The sequence below is a fragment of the Bos indicus x Bos taurus genome, chromosome X (assembly GCF_003369695.1).
Source record: "Bos indicus x Bos taurus breed Angus x Brahman F1 hybrid chromosome X, Bos_hybrid_MaternalHap_v2.0, whole genome shotgun sequence".
NCBI classification, from domain to species: Eukaryota; Metazoa; Chordata; class Mammalia; order Artiodactyla; family Bovidae; genus Bos; species Bos indicus x Bos taurus.
Genome location: NC_040105.1, coordinates 117,412,548 through 117,432,149, shown reverse-complemented (window position 1 = coordinate 117,432,149; position 19,602 = coordinate 117,412,548). Strand labels below are relative to the sequence as shown.

The 19,602-nt window shown below is 37.5% G+C and overlaps 1 non-coding gene across 1 annotated transcript; it reads right to left on the bottom strand.

The window, feature by feature from the left end:
• Positions 1–2,977: 2,977 nt before the first annotated feature.
• Positions 2,978–3,084, bottom strand: LOC113888328. The gene has a single exon (XR_003509954.1). It is a non-coding gene; the product is annotated as a U6 spliceosomal RNA (small nuclear RNA).
• Positions 3,085–19,602: the final 16,518 nt, after the last annotated feature.

Below are 19,602 nucleotides of genomic sequence, written 5' to 3'. Positions count from 1 at the left end.
AGGGCATGATTTTTTTTTTCTTTTTTAATTATTATTTTTTTAATTGAAGGATAATTACTTTACAGAATTTTGTTGTTTTCTGTCAAATGTCAACATGAATCAGACATAGGTATACATATATCCCCTCTCTTTTGAACCTCCCTCCCATCTCCCTCCCCATCACACCCTTCTAGGTTGATACAGAGCCCATGTTTGAGTTTCTTGAGCCATACAGGAAATTCCAGTTGGCTATCTATTTTACATATGGTAATGTAAGTTTCCATGTTACGTTTTCCATACATCTCAGCCTCTCCTTCCCTCTTCACATGTCCATATGTCTGTTCTCTATGTATGTTTCTCCATTGCTGCCCTATAAGTAAATTGTTCAATACCATTTTTCTAGATTCTGTATATATGTGTTAGAATATGATATTTATCATTCTCTTTCTTACTTACTTCAATGTATAATAGGTTCTAGGTTCATCCACGTCATTAGAACTGACTCAAAGGTGTTCTTTTTTATGGCTGAGTAATATTCCATTGTGTGTATGTACCACTACTTCTTTATCCATTCATCTGTTGATGGACATCTAGGTTGCTTCCATGTTCTAGCTATTTTAAATAGTGCTGTAGTGAACAATGGGATACATGTGTCTTTTTCTATTTTGGTTTCCTCAGGGTATATGCCTAGGAGTGGGATTGCTGGGTGATAAATGGTGATTTTATTCTTAGTTTTTTAAGGAATCTCCATACCGTCTTCCATAGTGGCTGTATCAATTTACATTCCCACCAAAAGTGCACGAGTGTTCCCTTTCCTCCACACCCTCTCCAGCATTTATTGTTTGTAGACTGTTTGTTGATGGCCATTTTGACTGGTGTGAGGTATTTCTCGTAGTTTTGATTTGCATTTCTTAATAATGAGCGATGTTGAGCATCTTTTCATGAGTTTGTTAGCCATCTCTATGTCTTCTTTGGAGAAATGTTTGTTTAGATCTTTTCCCCACTTTTTGATTGGGTTGTTTGTTTTTCTGGTATTGAGTTGTATGAGCTGATTGTATATTTTGGAAATTGATCTTTTTCCAGTTGTTTCATTTGCTATTATTTTCTCCCATTCTGAGGGTTGTATTTTCACCTTTCTTATAGTTTCCTTTGCTGTGCAAAAGCTTTTAAGTTTAATCAGGTCTCACTTGTTTAATTTTGTTTTTATTTCCATTACTCTAGGAGGTGGGTCATAGAGGATATTGCTTTGATTTATATCACTGAGTGTTCTGCCTATATTTTCCTCTAAGAGTTTTATAGTTTCTGGCCTTACATTTAGGTATTTAATGCATTTTGAGTTTGTCTTTGTGTATGATGTTAGGAAGTGTTGTAATTTTATTCTTTTACATGTAGCTATCCAGTTTTCCCAGCATCATTTATTGAAGAGGCTGTCTTTTCCCCATTGTATATTTTTGCCTCCTTTGTCAAAAATAAGGTATCCATAGGTGCATGGCTTTATTTCTGGGCTTTCTATATTGTTCCATTGGTCTATATTTCAGTTTTTGTGCCAGTACCATACTGTCTTGATGACTGTAGCGTTGTAGTATATTCTGAAGTCAGGAAGGTTGATTCTTTCAGTTCCATTCTTCTTCCTCAAGACCACTTTGGCTATACATGGTCTTTGTGTTTCTGTATGAATTGTTAAATATTTTGTTGTATCTTTGTGAAAAATGCCATTTGTAATTTGAAAGGGATAGCATTCAATCTGTAGATTCTGTTTGGTAGTATAGTCATTTTTACAATATTGATTTTTCCTACCAAGGAACATGAAATATCTCTCCATCGGTTTATGTAATCTTTGATTTCTTTCATTAGTCTTATAATTTTCTGTGTACAGTTCTTTTGTCTCCTTAGGTAAGTTTATTCCTAGATATTTAATTCTTTTTCAATGGTGAATGGGATTGATTCCTTAATTTCTCTTTCTGATTTTTTATTGTTAGTATATAGAAGTGTAAGTGATTTCTGTAAAGCTATTGATTTTGTATCCTTCAACTTTGCTAAATTCACTGATTAGGTCTAGTAATTTTCTGATATTATCTTTAGGGTTTTCTATGTACAGTATCATGTTATGTGCAAACAGTGAGAGTTCTACTTCTTCTTTTCCCATCTGGATTCTTTTTATTTCTTTTTCTTCTCTGATTGCTGTAGCTAGAACTTTCAGAACTATGTTGAATAATAGTAGTGAAAGTGGACACCCTTGTCTTATTCATGATCTTAGGGGAATGCTTTCAGTTTTTCACCACTGGGAATAATGTTTGCTGTAGGCTTATCATATATGGCCTTTACTATGTTCAGGTAGGTTCCTTCTATGCCCATTTTTTGAAGAGTGTTATTCATAAATGGGTACTGAATTTTGTCAAAGGCTTTTTCTGCATCTATTGAGATTATCTTATGGTTTTTATCTTTCAATTTGTTAATATCATGTATCACATTGATTGATCTGAATATATTGAAGAATCCTTGCATTCCTGGAATAAACCCAACTTGATCATGGTGGATGAGCTTTTTGATGTGTTGCTGAATTCTGTTTGCTAAATTTTTTTTTAAGGATTTTTGCATCTATGTTCATCAGTGCTATTGGCCTATAGTTATTTTATTTTATTTTATTTTGTCCTTGTCTGGCTTTGGTATCAGGGTGATGCTGGCCTCGTAAAATGAGTTGGGAAGTGTTCCTTCCTCTGCAATTTTTTGAAAGAGTTTTAGAAGGATAGGCATTAACTCTTCTCTAAATATTTGATAGAATTCTCCTGTGAAGCCATCTGGTCCTGGGCTTTTGTTTTTTTGGGGGAGATTTTTGATCACAGCTTCAGTTTCAGTGTTTGTACTTGGGCTGTTGATAATTTCTATGTCTTCCTGATTCAGAGGTGGAAGACTGAACGTTTTAAAAGAATCTGTACATTTCCTCCAGGCTATCCATTTTATTACCATATAGTTTTTCATAATAATCTTTTTTTTTTTTTTTAATATGGAGCACTTCACGAATTTGCGTGTCATCCTTGCGCAGGGTCCATGCTAATCTTCTCTGTATCGTTCCACTTTTAGTATATGTGCTGCCGAAGCGAGCACCATAATAATCTTTTATAATCCTTTGTATTTCTGCATTGTCTATTGTTCAGTTCAGTTCAGTCACTCAGTTATGTCTGACTATTTGCGACCCCATGGACTGCAGCACACCAGGCCTCCCTGTCCATCACCAACTCCCAGAGCCTACTCAAAGTCAAGTCCATTGCATCAGTGATGCCATAAAACCATCTCATCCTCTGTCATCCCCTTCTCCTGCTGCCTTCAGTCTTTCCCAGCATCAGGGTCTTTTCCAGTGAGTCAGTTCTTCGCATCAGGTGGCCAAAGTATTGGAATTTCAGCTTCAGCATCAGTCCTAACAATGAATACCCAGGACTGATTTCCTTTAGGATGGACTGGTTAGAACTCCTTGCAGTCCAAGGGAATCTCAAGAGTCTTCTCCAATACCACAGTTCAAAAGCATCAATTCTTCAGCACTCAGCTTTCTTTACAGTCCAACTCTCATGTCCATACACGACTACTGGAAAAACCATAGCTTTGAATAGACAGACCTTTGTTGGCAAAGTAATGTCTCTGCTTTAATATGTTGTCTAGGTTGGTCATAGCTTTTTTCATTTTAATTGTTGTTTCCTTATTTATGCTCGCTTTGGGTTCAGTTTGTTCTTATTTTCTATCTCCTTGAGGCATAAAGTTAGGAATTTTATTGGAGTATAGCTGAGTTACAATATTATATTAGTTTTAAGTGTACAGCATAATGATTTAGTATTTCTATAGTCTTTACTCCATTAAAAGTTCAGTTCAGTTGCTCAGTCGTGTCCGACTCATTGTGACCCCATGGACTGCAGCATACCTGGCCTCCCTGTCCATAACCAACTCCCAGAGTTTACTCAAACTCATGTCCATTGAGTCAGTGATGCCATCCAACCATCTCATCCTCTGTAGTCCCCTTCTCTTTCTGCCTTCAATCTTTCCCAGCATAGGGGTCTTTTCAAATGAATCAGTTCTTCACATCAGTTGGCCAAGGTATTGGAGTTTCAGCTTCAGCATCAGTCCTTCCAATGAACATTCTATAAGAAAATGGCTATAATTTAATGTACTCTACAATATATCTTGTTGTTTATCTATTTTATAGATAGCAGTCTATACTTCTTAATCCCATACCCCCTACCTACCTCCTCCCCTTCCCTTGGGTACCACTAGTTTGTTTTCTGTATCTGTAAGTCTGTTTCTATTCTGCTACATACATTCATTTGTGTTATTTTTTAGATTCCATATATAAATGATATTATACAACATCTGTCTTTTTTGTATGACTTATTTCACCAGCCATAATATTCTCTAGGTCCATCCACATTGTTGTAAATTGCAAAATTTCTTTCTTCTTTGTGGCTGATTAATATTCCATGTGTGTGTGTACACACACACACACATGCACACACACACACACGCAAATATACACCACATCTTCTTTATCCATTCATCTGTGAATGGACACTTACATTACTTTCGTATCTACTGGACAGCTACATATAAAACAATGAAAGTAGAACATTTTCTCATACTACATACAAAAATAAACTCAAAAAGGATTAAAGACCTAAATTTAAGAACTGAAGCAATAAAACTTATGGAAGAGGAAAATAGGCAGGACACTCTTTGATGTAAATCATAGCAATATTATTTTTCTCTGTCTTTTAAGACAGAAAAAATAAAAGAAAAATATAAAAATAGGACCTACATAAGCTTTTTCACAGCAAAGGAAATGGTCAAGAAAATGAAAACACAAACTACAGAGTGGGAGAAAATATTTGCAAATGATATGACTGACAAGGGATTAATATCCCAAATATATAAACAGCTCTTGTAGATCAATATAAAAAAAATTTTTTTAAGTGGTAGAAGAGCTGAATAGATATTTTCCCAAAAAGAGATATAGATGGGCTAACAGGCACATGAAAATATGTTCAATATTGCTAATTATTGGAGAAATGCAAATCAAAATGAGGTATCACCTCACACCAGTCACAATGGCTATCATCAAAAAGCCTACAAGTAACAAATGTTGTTGAGGATGTAGAGAAAAGAGAACCCTCCTACACTGTCAGTGGGAATCTAAATTGATGTAGCCACTATGGAAAACAGTATGGACGTTCCTCAAAAAACTAAAAATAGAGCTACTGTATGATCCAGCAATTCCACTTTGGGGTATATATATCCAGAAAAAAATGAAAGCACTGATTAAAAAGGATACATTCACCCTAGTGTTCAGCACTGTTTTCAGTAGTGAAGATGTGAGAGATTGTTTATTTGAGATATATCTCTTTTTATTTTTAATGTTGGCATTTATGACCATAAAATTCCTTTTTAGAACTCCTTTGCTATATCCCATAGGTTTTGGTATATTGTATTTTCAATTTCACTTGTTTATATTTTTTTGTGTGTCTTTTGATTTCTTCTTTGTCTCAATGATTATTTCAGATAGTTATTTTAATTTCTACATATTTATGAATTTTCCAGCTCTACTCATTATTGATTTTTAGTTTTGAACTACTGTAGTTAGAAAAGATATTTGATGTGATTTGAAACTTGCTGACTTATTTTATGACCTCTTTATGTTCTGTCATGGACTATGTTCTTTATGTGCTTGCAAAGGACATATATTCTGAAACTATTGGATAGAATGCTCTCTATATATCTGTTTGGTCCATTTGACCTTAAGTATGGTCCAAGTACATGCTTTCTGTCAGGATATTGAAAGTGGGATTTGACGCCCCTTACTGTTACTGTATTGTTGTCTACTTCTCTCTTCAAGTCGGTTATTATTTGCTTAATATATTTAGGTTCTGCAGTACTGGGTGCAGACACATTTACAGTTGTTATATATTTTGATGAATTGATTCCTTTATCACTATGTAATAACTTTCTTTGTCTCTTGCTACCATATTCCACTGAAAGTCTATTTTGTCTGTTATAAGGATAGCTACTCAGCTCTCTTCTCATTTCCACTTGCATGAAATATGTTTTTTATTTTTTCCATCCCTTCACTTGGAGCCTATTTGTATCCAAAAATCTGAAGTAACTCTCTTGTAGGTAGCATGAAATTGATTCTTGTTACTTTTTCCATATAGCCACACTATCCATTTGATAGGAGAATTTAACTCATATTCTTTTGGGGTAATTATTAATAGGTAAGGATTTAGTGAGCTTCCCAAGTGGCTCAGCTGGTAAAGAATCCACCTGCAATGAGACCTGAGTTTGATTCCTAGGTTGGGAAGATTCCCCCAGAGAAGGGCATGTCAACCCTCTCCAGTATTCTTGCCTGGAGAATCCCATAGACAGAGGAGCCTGGTGGGTTACAATCCATGAGGGTCGCAAAGAGTTGGACATGACTGAAGTGACTAAGCATGCACAAGGACTTACTAATGTCATCCTATTAATTATTTTTTGCTGTTTTGTAGTTGCCTTGTTGGTTTATTTCTTTCTTGTTTTTTTTTTTTTTTTCCTTTTTGAGTTGATGATTTTTAAAATAGTAATATGCCTGGATTCCTTTCTTTTATCTTTGATGAATCTCTTGTAGGTTTTTGCCTTGTGGATACCATGAAGCTTGCATACAACATCTTATATATGAATAATAATCTATTTTATGTTGATAACTTACACCAATACAAAAACTCTACCCTTTTACTCTTAACCATTTTTGTTTTTCATTTCACAGTTTACCTCTTTTTAAATTGAATATTCATTAACAGGTAACTGTAGGTGTAGTTAAATTTAGTATTTATCCTTTAACTTTTATACTAGAGTTAAGTGGTTAATATACCACTATATTAAAATTTTAGAATATTCTGTATTTAACTATATACTTACCTTTACCAGTGTGTTATATGTTTTTATATGTTTTAATATTACTAACTAGTATCCTTTCATTTCAACTTGAATGATTCATTTCAGCATTTCATGTAAGGTAGATCCAGTTGAGATGAATTCCATCAGCTTTGTTTATCTGAGAAAGTTCTTCATTTCTGAAGAATATCTTTGCCAGATAGAGTATTCCTGATGGGCTGAGATTTTTTTTCCAGCACTTTGAATATATCATCAAACTCTGCTTTCATGGTTTCTACTGAGGAATATGCTGATAATCTTATGGGGTTCTCTTGTAAGTTTCAAGCTTTTTATCTTTTGCTGCTTAATTGCTTTTTAAAAATTTCTGACAGTATTATTATAATATGTCTTGGAGAAGATCTTTCTCTCTGATTTTTTCTTAATAGTTTACTTGAACAAAAGTTAATTTTAAGCAGGCAATGGCAAACTAGAAGTGGTTAGGTGTGCTTCCAGAGAGGATGCCGTGTTTGCTTAGTGACCAATGAGATTTGTGAGCTCAAGTATCCAAATCTATTTCCAGATTTGGGAAATACTCAGCCATTATTTCTTTTAAAATGCCATTTGACCCCTTCTCCATTTTTTCTCCTTCTTGAAACCCTATCATTCACAAAATTGTTTATTTTGATTGATTCCCATAGGTCAAGTAGTTTTGTTTTTTTTTTTCATTCTTTTCCATTCTTTGTTGTTGCTGTTCTCTTCTGTTGGATAAATTTAACATTCCTTACTTCCATATCACAGATTCTGTCATCCATTAGATCTTTTTTGGTGTTGTTGCCCTTTGCTTCGTTTTTAATTTCATTCATTGTGTCCTTCAGCTCTAGAATTTGTGCTTGGTTCTTGCCAACATCCGCTGGATCATCGAAAAAGCAACAGAGTTCCAGAAAAACATCTGCTTTATTGACTATGCCAAAGACTGTGACTGTGTGGATCACAATACACTGTGGAAAATTCTGAAAGAGATGGGAATACTAGACCACCTTACCTACTTCTTGAGAAATTTGTATGCAGGTCAGGAAGCAACAGTTAGAACTGGACATGAAACAACAGACTGGTTCCAAATAGGAAAAGGAATATGTCAAGGCTGTATATTGTCACCCTGCTTATTTAACTTCTATACAGAGTACATCATGAGAAATGCTGGGTTGGAAGAAGCACAAGCTGGAATCAAGATTGCCGGGAGAAATATCAAGAACCTCAGATATGCAGATGATACCACCTTTATGGCAAAAAGTGAAGAGGAACTAAAAAGCCTCTTGATGAAGGTGAAAGAGGAAAGTGAAAAGAGTTGGCTTAAAACTCAAAGAGTTGACTTTGGAAAAGACTCTGACGCTGGGAGGGATTGGGGGCAGGAGGAAAAGGGAACAACAGAGGATGAGATGGCTGGATGGCATCACTGACTGGATGGATGTGAGTTTGAGTGAACTCCGGGAGTTGATGATGGACAGGGAGCCGTGGCATGCTGTGATTCATGGGGTCGCAAAGAGTCGGACATGACTGAGTGACTGAACTGAACTGAACTGATCCCTTTGTTAAACTTCTAATTTTGTTCATGAATTGTTATCCTTATTTCTTTAAGCTTTCTGTGTTTTCTTGTAGCTCATTGAGTTTCCTTAAAACAGTTATTTTGAATTCTTTATCAGGTAAATCTCAGAGCTTCATTTCTTTGGGGTTGGTTACTGGAAGACTATTGTGATCCTTTGGTGGTGTCATGTATCCTTGATTGTTTATATTCTTTGTAGTTTTGTGTGAAAGAGGAGAGTGAAAGAGGAGAGTGAAAAAGATGGCTTAAAACTCAACATTCAAAAAACTAAGATCATGGCATCCAGTCCTATCACTTCATGGCAAATAGGTGGGGAAATAATGGAAACAGTGACAGACTTTATTTTCTTGGGCTCCAAAATCACTGCATATGGTGACTGCAGCTATGAAATTAAAAGACAGATGTTCCTTGGAAGAAAAGCTATGACTAACCTAGACAGCCTATTAAAAAGCAGAGACATTACTTTGCCAACAAAGGTCCATCTAGTCAGAGCTATGATTTTTCCAGTAGTCATGTATGGTTGTGAGAGTTGGACTATAAAGAAATCTGAGCACTGAAGAATTGATGGTTTTCAACTGTGGTGTTGCAACAGACTCTTGAAAGTCCCTTGGACTGCAAGGAGATCAAACCAGTCAATCCTAAAGGAAATCAATACTGAATATTCACTGGAAGGACTGATGCTGAAGCTGAAACTCCAATACTTTGGCCACCTGATGTGAAGAACTGACTCATAGGAAAAGACCCTCATCCTAGGAAAGATTGAAGGCAGGAGGAGAAGGGGACAACAGAGGATGAGATGGTTGGATGGCATCACTGACTCGATGGACATGACTGAGTAGGCTCTGGGAGTTGGTGATGGACAGGGAAACCTGGCGTGCTGCAGTCCATGGGGTCTCAAAGAGTTGGACAGTACTGAGTAACTGAACTGAGTTTTGTATTGCTCTCTTAGCATCTGAATTAGGGGTCATTTCCTTCAGTTTTTAATAACTGTCTTGGGGTGAGAAACCCCTGTCAATCCCTGTAGGATTTCTGAGTCTTCCTCACAACCTGTTCTGAGATCTGTCCCATGCTTCTTGCTCGCTCTTGTGTCAGAATTTTTAAGCTTTATTCCTTGTCTCAACCTGCCATGCATCAACCCAGATGCCAACAGCCTCCTTTTTGTTTTCCTAAAGGTGGCGCTAAAACTCAAGTTTTCCATCTGTTCTTAGCTTGAGGTTTTGGGTCAAGTTTCTGTGCATGCTCACTAGCCATCTGCCAAAGCTCTGTCACTGCCTCAATTGCGGATGTACACTGGGAGCTATCCACAGGGTGTGGGTGTTTGTGGGTTAGGTGCTCTGAGCACTGGGAGTACAATTAGGGGAATTTGTGGGCAAGGTTACTGGAAAAACCATAGCTTTCCATGGTTAAAAATCATAGCTTTTCTGTGGGTAAGCTGTTTCCAGCGGCTCTTGGGTAAGCTTCTTGATGGAGTCTGTGATGTAGTTAGTAGGATCTGCATCCCTTTAATGCCCACCAGGAGTCCTATCTGCCCCTCTCCTAGCCACTTCCTGCTCCCCAGTCATGAATCTCATGATTCCATACTCTGGATGTGGTAAGCGAGTAATCAGTCTCTTTGTCAGCTTCCTGCACAGCTGGAGGAGTCAGGTGCTTACTCACATGCTCTTACTTTCCCCTGTGAGAGAAATCATGGCCCAAGAATGTGTCTTTTGGCCCTAAGCTGTTTTGCTTTGGGGGAGGGGTGATGTGGTTTAAGTCAGGCTGTTCCTTTCACCCTCTACAGTGTGTCCAAACTCATATTTTTTTTAGTTTTGTTCCAGTGGTGTGCTGGAAGTTTTTCTTAGCAAACCTGGACTTCCATGAAGGTTCTCCCATCTGTGGGTTATTGTCTAGGATAGTATTTTCCCAGGGGCTTTTGGACCGTGGCTAAGAGGGGTGGGAGCTAGTTCACAGGACACTGCCAGGTCTTTATGCCTATTACCTAATGCACAGGTAGGTGAGACTCTCCCAGTTTCCCTTGGTATATGATGCTGGATCCCATAGTTCCCAAAAAGACACTTTTGTCTGGATGGGTGCCAAATTATTTTTATTATGGGGGAGGACAAAAAACAGGAAACTTTTATTCCATCAAGATGCCATCACTCCTTGCCTCTATTTTTGTGATGCTTTTTGCATATAAAATGTTAATATAGATGAATTTATCACTATTATCATTTGTTCATGTATTTCTTTGTATCTCCTTTAAGAAATCATCCCCACCTCTAGGAGGGGGTGAAATTCTCAAAGTTGAAGCTAGGTTGATTTATAAACATAAATCCTTATGTTATCCATTGCAAAAAGAAGCAAGGAAATCATTCCCTGCCTCAAAATCACTTAATAGTCTTGTATATTGTTGTTTAATCATTTTAAGAGCATGTTTAATCATTTAAATCTCTAATCCATTTATAATTAATTTTTGTAACAGGGGAGAAAAATCTAAGCTTTTAAATTGATAGCCAGTTGCTCAGCATCATTTACTAAGTAGCCTATCTTTTCTCCATTGACTTGCTGTAAACTCTCTTTTAAATAACATTTCCATATATTTATGTGTCTTTTTCCTCCATGTTAATAATATCTCTTGATAGCTTTTAGGATGTATCACCCCACTTCATCATTCTCTTGTTGTCTTCATTGCCATCATTGCTATAGCTTCCAACCCCGCTTCTCCTCCCCTCTATTTCTAGTTTCTGAAGAAGATTATATAAATTTAGACTTTCTTCTTTGCTTATTCAAATAGATACCATTACTAAAACTGTCTGAGCTTGTTTGGGTTTTATTTGCTTCATTTTATGTTTTGTTCCATTTTCTTGGCATTACTTTCTATGAAATGGGACATTTTCATTTCTTATCCTTTCACACAACCATGAAGCCTTCAATGTCTGCTTTTGGACTTAGAACACCAGAAATTTATGGCTCCAGCCTACTCAGTGCTTTGTCATTCTATTCTGTTTCTTTTCCTCGGTGATACGTATAATATTTTTGAGATTAGACACATCTATTTTGTTTTGTTTTAATCTGTGATTGCTATATGATTGGAATATATGTGTGAATGCATAAACTCACTGAGCCATATTGATCAAAAGTTTGATATACATCTCTTTTCCTTCCTTTAAAAAAAAATGGCATTCTTCTACAATATTGGTTAAAGATTGGGAAGCCATGGCCAATCATTACAGTTCCCTTCTGTTAAAGGGAAACTTCTACTGGGGCTTGCCTGGTGGCTCAGATGGTAAACATTCTGCCTGCAATATGGTAGATCCAGGTTCAATCCATGAGTTTGGAAGATCCCCTTCTGGTGTTTCTGGTTTTCTGGTGTTCTAAGTCCAAAATCAGACATTGCAGGCTTCATGCTTGTTTGAAAGGATAAGAAATTAAAATGTCCCATTTCATAGAAAGTAATGCCAATAAAATGGAACAAATCATAAAACCAAGCAAATAAAACCCAAACAAGCTTAGACAGTTTTAGTAATGGTATCTATTTGAATAGGCAAATAAGAAAGTCTAAATTTATATTATCTTTTTCAGAGACCAGGAAAAAAGGGGAGGAGAAGGGGGGTTGGAAGCTATACCAATGATGGCAATGAAAACAACAAGAGAACAAGAAGGAAATGGCATCCCACTCCAGTATTCTCACCTGGAGAATCCCATAGACAGAGGAGCCTGGTGCATTACAGTCTGTGGAGGTCACAAAGAGTTGGACACAACTGAGCAACTAATGCTTTCACTTTTCATTTTCTGTTAAAATATTAATTATACCCCAAGAGTTAGACAACATTTAGACTAAACCATGGGCATAAATCCATTTAACAACTTATTAAATCCTTTGATACATATATAGAGAGAATCATGTACTTAAGAAAGGAGTAAAGAACATATTCAGTAATAATTAATAGTGTGCCCTGGAGAGTAATGTGAGGGAGAGGTAGTTATTTGCCATCCTATTATGATTTTCACACTGTGGATATTAAATGCATCCTAACAGAACTAGTTGATTAGTCCCAAAAAGGGTTTCTTCATAAAAGAAAGCTTTCCAGAATGATAGCCACAAATCAGATCAGAGGAAAATAAACTAAACCCAATACAGTAGGCAAGATTTTTAACCATCTAAGACAAAAGAATTCTACTTCCGGTAATCTATTCTAAGTAAATAGAGATGTAGCAAAAATAAATTTGGAGAAATATATTCATTATGGTGTGAGGTATAAAAAATTAGAAACCATCTAAATGACTCAAATGAGGGAATAGGTAGAACAAATTATGGTGCATCAGTAAATAGAGTGCTTTTGAGTTCTAAAAAAAGATACACTAATAAACTATATTAGAATATTTTATGAAAAAAAAAGTGAAAGTGTTAGTTGCTGAATGGTGTCCGACTCTTTGCAACCCCCATGGACTGTAGCCTGCTAGGCTGCTCTGTCCATGGAATTCTCCAGGCAAGACTACTGGAGTAAGTTGTCATTTCCTTCACGATGGGATCTTTCCAACCCAGTGATCAAATCTGGGTCTGCTTTGCAGGCAGATTCTTTACCATTTGAGCCACCAAGGAAGCACATCCCCACATTGTATATAAAGTAAAATTACAATAACAGCAATAATGTCAACCTCAACTGACATTGGCTAAGCACTTCAGCAGTGGCCACAGGACTGGAAAAGGTCAGTCTTCATTCCAATCCCAAAGAAAGGCAATGCCAGAGAATGCTCAAGCTACTGCACAATTGCACTCATCTCACATGCTAGTAAAGTGATGCTCAAAATTCTCCAAGCCAGGCTTCAGCAATATGTGAACCATGAACATCCTGATGTTCAAGCTGGTTTTAGAAAAGGCAGAGCAACCAGAGATCAAATTGCCAACATCCGCTGGATCATGGAAAAAGCAAGAGAGTTCCAGAAAAACATCTATTTCTGCTTTATTGACTATGCCAAAGCCTTTGACTGTGTGGATCACAATAAACTGTGGAAAATTCTGAAAGAGATGGGAATACCAGACCACCTGATCTGCCTCTTGAGAAATCTATATGCAGGTCAGGAAGCACCAGTTAGAACTGGACATGGAACAACAGACTGGTTCCAAATAGGAAAAGGAGTTCGTCAAGGCTGTATATTGTCACCCTGCTTATTTAACTTATATGCAGAATACATCAAGAGAAACGCTGGACTGGAAGAAACACAAGCTGGAATCAAGATTGCCAGGAGAAATATCAATAACCTCAGATATGCAGATGACACCATCCTTATGGCAGAAAGTGAAGAGGAACTCAAAAGCTTCTTGATGAAAGTGAAAGTGGAGAGTGAAAAAGTTGGCTTAAAGCTCAACATTCAGAAAATGAAGATTATGGCATCCAGTCCCATCACTTCATGGGAAATAGATGGGGAAACAGTGGAAACAGTGTCAGACTTTGTTTTTCTGGGCTCCAAAATCACTACAGACAGTGACTGCAGCCATGAAATTAAAAGACGCTGACTCCTTGGAAGGAAAGTTATGACCAACCTGGATAGCATATTCAAAAGCAGAGACATTACTTTGCCAACAAAGGTTCATCTAGTCAAGGCTATGGTTTTTCCTGTGGTCATGTATGGATGTGAGAGTTGGACTGTGAAGAAGGCTGAGCACCGAAGAATTGATGCTTTTGAACTGTGGTGTTGGAGAAGACTCTTGAGAGTCCCTTGGACTGCAAGGAGGTCCAACCAGTCCATTCTGAAGGAGATCAGCCCTGGGATTTCTTTGGAAGGAATGATGCTGAAGCTGAAACTCCAGTACTTTGGCCACATCATGCAAAGAGTTGACTCATTGGAAAAGACTCTGATGCTGGGAGGGATTGGGAGCAGGAGGAGAAGGGGACGACAGAGGGTGAGATGGCTGGATGGCATCACTGACTCAATGGACGTGAGTCTCAGTGAACTCCGGGAGTTGGTGATGGACAGGGAGGCCTGGCGTGCTACGATTCATGGGGTCTCAAAGAGTCGGACACAACTGAACGACTGATCTGATCTGATCTACTATGTGACAGGCACTGTGACAACTGCTTTACATTTATTCATTTAAATCTTACAACTCCTCTTGGAGGCTGAGAAGATTATTTTCCCCCATTTAAAAAAATGAGGAATCTGAAGCTCATTGATGTTACATGATTTGGCTGATAACATACAGCCAATAATAGTAGGGCCATGATTCATGAATGCACAAGTGTGTGTGCCACGTGCCCATGTGTATATATACTATGTGGAAAAGATAGCAGGAATGAAATGCCCCCAAATATTAAAAGATCATTTTACTTATATCAGTTATTTTTGTTTCTTCTTATAGATGTTCACATGTGGTCTGTGTATATCTGTACTGTATATAAATATATATGCTATGTATATTTTTAAATGATTTACAATGAGCATGGGTGTCCTTTGAAATCAGAAATGTAAATTATTATAAATACTTCATGACCTTCACCCATTTGTTTCTTTGCTTTCAGCTCCTGGTGTGGTCCAAAATACAGACAGGGCTCTAGTGGAATCTCATTGTCTTAGGATGACAGAGAGGTCAACAAATAGTCTTGACTGAATTTAGCATCAATGTTATTAAGCTTGCTCTTTTTAATAAAATTGTATGCATGTAAAAAATAAACTCAAAATGGATTAAAGATCTAAATGTAAGACCAAAAACTATTAAACTCTTAGAGGAAAACATAGGCAAAACATTCTCTGACATAAAGCACAGCAGGATCCTCTATGACCCGCCTCCAAGAGTAATGGAAATAAAAGCAAAAATAAACAAATGGGACCTACTAACACTTAAAAGCTTTTGTACAATGAAGGAAGCTTTAAGCAAGGTGAAAAGACTGCCTTCAGAATGGGAGAAAATAATAGCAAATGAAGCAACTGACAAAGAATTAATCTCAAAAATATAAAAGCAGCTCCTGTAGCTCAATTACAGAGAAATAAATGACCCAATCAAAAATGGGCCAAAGAACTAAACAGACTTTTCTCCAAAGAAGACATACAGATGGCTAACAAACACATGAAAAGATGCTCAACATCACTCATTATCAGAGAAATGCAAATCAAAACCACAATGAGGTACCATCCCATACCAGTCAGAATGGCTGCTATCCAAAAGTCTACAAACAATAAATGCTGGAGAGGGTGCAGAGAAAAAGGAACCCTATTACACTGTTGGTGGGAATGCAAACTAGTACAGCCACTATGGAGAACAGTATGGAGATTCCTTAAAAAAAAACTGGAAATATTTTTTAATATAAATTTATTTATTTTAATTGGAGGTTAATTACTTTACAATATTGTATTGGTTTTGCCATACATCAACATGAATCTGCCACAGGCTTACATGTGTTCCCCATCTTGAACCCCCCTCCTACCTCCCTCCCCATACCATCCCTCTGGGTTGTCCCAGTGCACCAGCCCCAAGCATCCAGTATCATGCATAGCACCTAAAAAAAAAAAGAAAGAAAGAAAAAAAAAGAAAAACTGGAAATAGACCTGCCATATGACCCAGTAATCCCACTGCTGGACATACACACCGAGGAAACCAAAACTGAAAGAGACATGTGTACCCCAATGTTCATCACAGCACTGTTTACAGTAGCCAGGACATGGAGGCAACCTAGATGCCCATCATCAGATGAATGGATAAGTAAGTGTTGTACATATACACATTGGAATATTACTCAGCCATCACAAAGAATGCATTTGAATCAGTTCTAATGAGGTGGATGAAACTGGAGCCCATTAAACAGAGTGAAGTAAGTAAAAAAGAAAGACACCAATACAGTATACTAGCACATATATATGGAATTTAGAAAGATTGTAATGATGACCCTATATGTGAGACAGCAAGAGAGACACAGATGCAAAGAACAATCTTTTGGACTCTGTGGGAGAAGGCGAGGGTGGGATGATTTGAGAGGGTAGCGTTGAAACGTGTATATTATCATATGTGAAGTGGATTGCCAGTCCAGGTTCAATGCATGAGACAGGGTGCTCAGGGCTGGTGCACTGAGATGACCCTGGGGGATCGGATGGGGAGAGAGGTGGGAGGGGAATTCTGGATGGGGAACACATGTGTGCCCATGGCTGATTCATGTCAGTGTATGGCAAAAACCACTACAATATTGTAAAGTAATTAGCCTCCAATCAAATAAATTTATTTAAAAAAATTGTGTGTGTGTAAAGTGAATTTTGAGGTAGTGAATTTTAATTGAGCATTCCACATTGTGATTGCCACCTATGAGAATACAGCACTAGATTATGTTACTCAAAAGCAACTTGTGAGTAAGATAAATGAGAAGTAAGTGGCATTATAAATGTGAAGATGAATTTCATAGACTAGGATTTGAATGAAACATATTGTGGTATGAAGTGAAATGGAAACAAGTAATAGCACAATAAGACATAAGAATGCCAAGAGCTTTGTGATCGGAGTTTGAGCGTACACAGTATTATTAAGGAGAAGACTGGGGTTAACTGGATTCTTCTAGTACACTCATACAATTATAGGGAATCATGCCTCCTGACACATTTATCCCATGAATATGCTGTTATAATATTGCCAAGACAAAAGAAAACTGCAGGATGAAAGACGTGTGTTTTTCTTTCCTCTTTAGTGTATAATGTTCTGCAAATACTGAAGTCTGTTTTGCTATGTTTAGAAAAAATTTCAAAGGAGGAGTCTTCAGATGTTTGGATGAGATTACAGTGCTTCAGAGAAGAGAATTCAGTTTTAAAAGAGGAGTTAGTCCTCTTGGAGATATTTCTTTCCCTGATAACAGTCAATCTATTACTTGTAAGAGTATCCCACCAAGACCGACATTTCTTAATTCCTCCTCTGTTTCTCAACAGAACTTACTTGGTGCCCAAAGTGCAGACCCCAATACTTTATTACATGCTAGGACTTATTTACACTTTCCTCTGTATTTTATCAACTATTCAGCATTTTTAGCTGTTCTGAACTGTGTATTTCCTTCTGTGTGCATGCTAAGTCACTTCAGTCATGTCCAACTCTTTGAGACCTATAGACTGAGGCCCTCCAGGTTCCTCTGTCCATGGGATACTCCAGGCAATATTCCTGGAGTGAGTTGCCATGCCCTCCTCCAGGGGATCTTCCTGTCTCAGGAATCGAACCCAGGTCTTCTATGTCTCCTGCATTGCAGGCAGATTCTTTACCACTGAGCCACCAGGGAAGCCCATATTTCCTGCTAGGACCCCACTAATACCTCCCCTAACTCAGATTGACAACAGTATAATTTGACCTTCAATCTGCCTGTCAAACTTATTAAATTGACAAAAGAATGAAAGGGAAGTGTTGGCTATACATAAAAATTTAGGGCAATGGTTCTCAATTTAGGGGGAGGGGCCAAAGATTCTGTTGAGAATCTGATGAAAACAGCAGACCCTTTCCCAAACATTTGGTGGGGAAGGGTCTGCATATATACTATGATTCACATAATAGTTTCACATGTTTTATAAATCTCAAGGAACCCATATATGGACTATTTAAATATATGAAGATTCCAGGTCTGAGGGCTTCCCTTATGGGTCAGGTAGTAAAGAATCTGACCACAACGCAGGAGACCCAGCTTCCATCCCTGGATCGGGAAGATCCCCTGGAGAAGGGAATGGCTACCCACTCCAGTATTCTTGCCTGGGAAATCCCATCAGAGGAGAATGGCAGGCTATAGTCCATGGGTCCACAAAGAGTCAGACACAACTGCGCGACTAACACTTTCACTTTCCAGGTCTAAAACTTTTGCTCAAGCTGAGTTCGAGGTCTTTCCCCTGGCTTTATTCCTCAGGAGAATCAGATCTACTGTCATGGAATTCACTGTGATAAACTGGACCATGGAGGTAGAAGGTTAGGCTTTCAGCATAAATGAACCTAGAATAGCAATATCCTGATATAAAAGACTAGGAGGAAGCCTGGTGAATAGATTCCTGTGAGGCCACTGGATGTGTCCTCCAGTTTAGTCAAATTATCTTCCTCCTTAAATGGATTTATCCCAACTCCCTGGGGCCTAGAGTTGTGTGGCTAAATCCCTAAGTGATCCATGTTATACTTAGAGTACCCTGTGTTGATAAGTCCGTGTATATGGGAAGGCAGTAAATGATTAGAGGGGAAAGGGGAATTTGAAATGTGCCCCTACCAGATAGTTTTTACCTTAGATAAAATTAACACCAGCTAACTGGGAAAGAAGAAATTATGATGACTGCAAATTGAGGTTTGAAATCTACTGGGAGATTCCTTAATAGCTTCTGGAGATAACAGTTGTGGCAGAGCCAATTTGTGCATTTGAATGAAGATTTGGGTCTCTGATAATACATGTTGTCTACAATAGACTGAAATATTCTCCAGTCCTAATTGGGTAAGGATTTATTTCATTAAACAATGTAATTTTGGAGCTACATTCCTCAAATGAAAGGAATGTACATTTTGGAATCAGACAACTAGGGCTGAATACTAGCTCAGACAATTCCTATGATCTCTTTATTACTCTTCAACTATGAGTCTATTTTCTAATCTGTGAAAGGGGTATAAATACCTAACTTAGAGTCACTGTGAGAATTGCAAATAGTTTAAAATCCTAATCTTAGCTCTCAGTAAAGCATAGCCATCTCTGATTATGACCTTGGGGCCAAAGGCTTGCATGTGCCAGTGTGATCCATTCAAGGTAATTATTCAAACCATTGCACAAATTGTGGTAGATCTTAATTCCAAGATTAGAAGCCTATAATCTATTCCATATATAATAGAGAGTCACTGAAGATTTCTTTCTCCTGTTTTTTTTTTTTTTTTTTTATGTGAACAAAAACAAAACAAAATAAGCTGGATCATAAGGCAGTTCTATTTCCAGTTTTTTAAGGAATCTCCACACTGTTCTCCATAGTGGCTGTACTAGTTTGCATTCCCACCAACAGTGTAAGAGGGTTCCCTTTTCTCCACACCCTCTCCAGCATTTATTATTTGTAGACTTTTGGATCGCAGCCATTCTGACTGGTGTGAAATGGTACCTCATAGTGGTTTTCATTTGCATTTCTCTGATAATGAGTGATGTTGAGCATCTTTTCATGTGTTTGTTAGCCCTCTGTATGTCTTCTTTGGA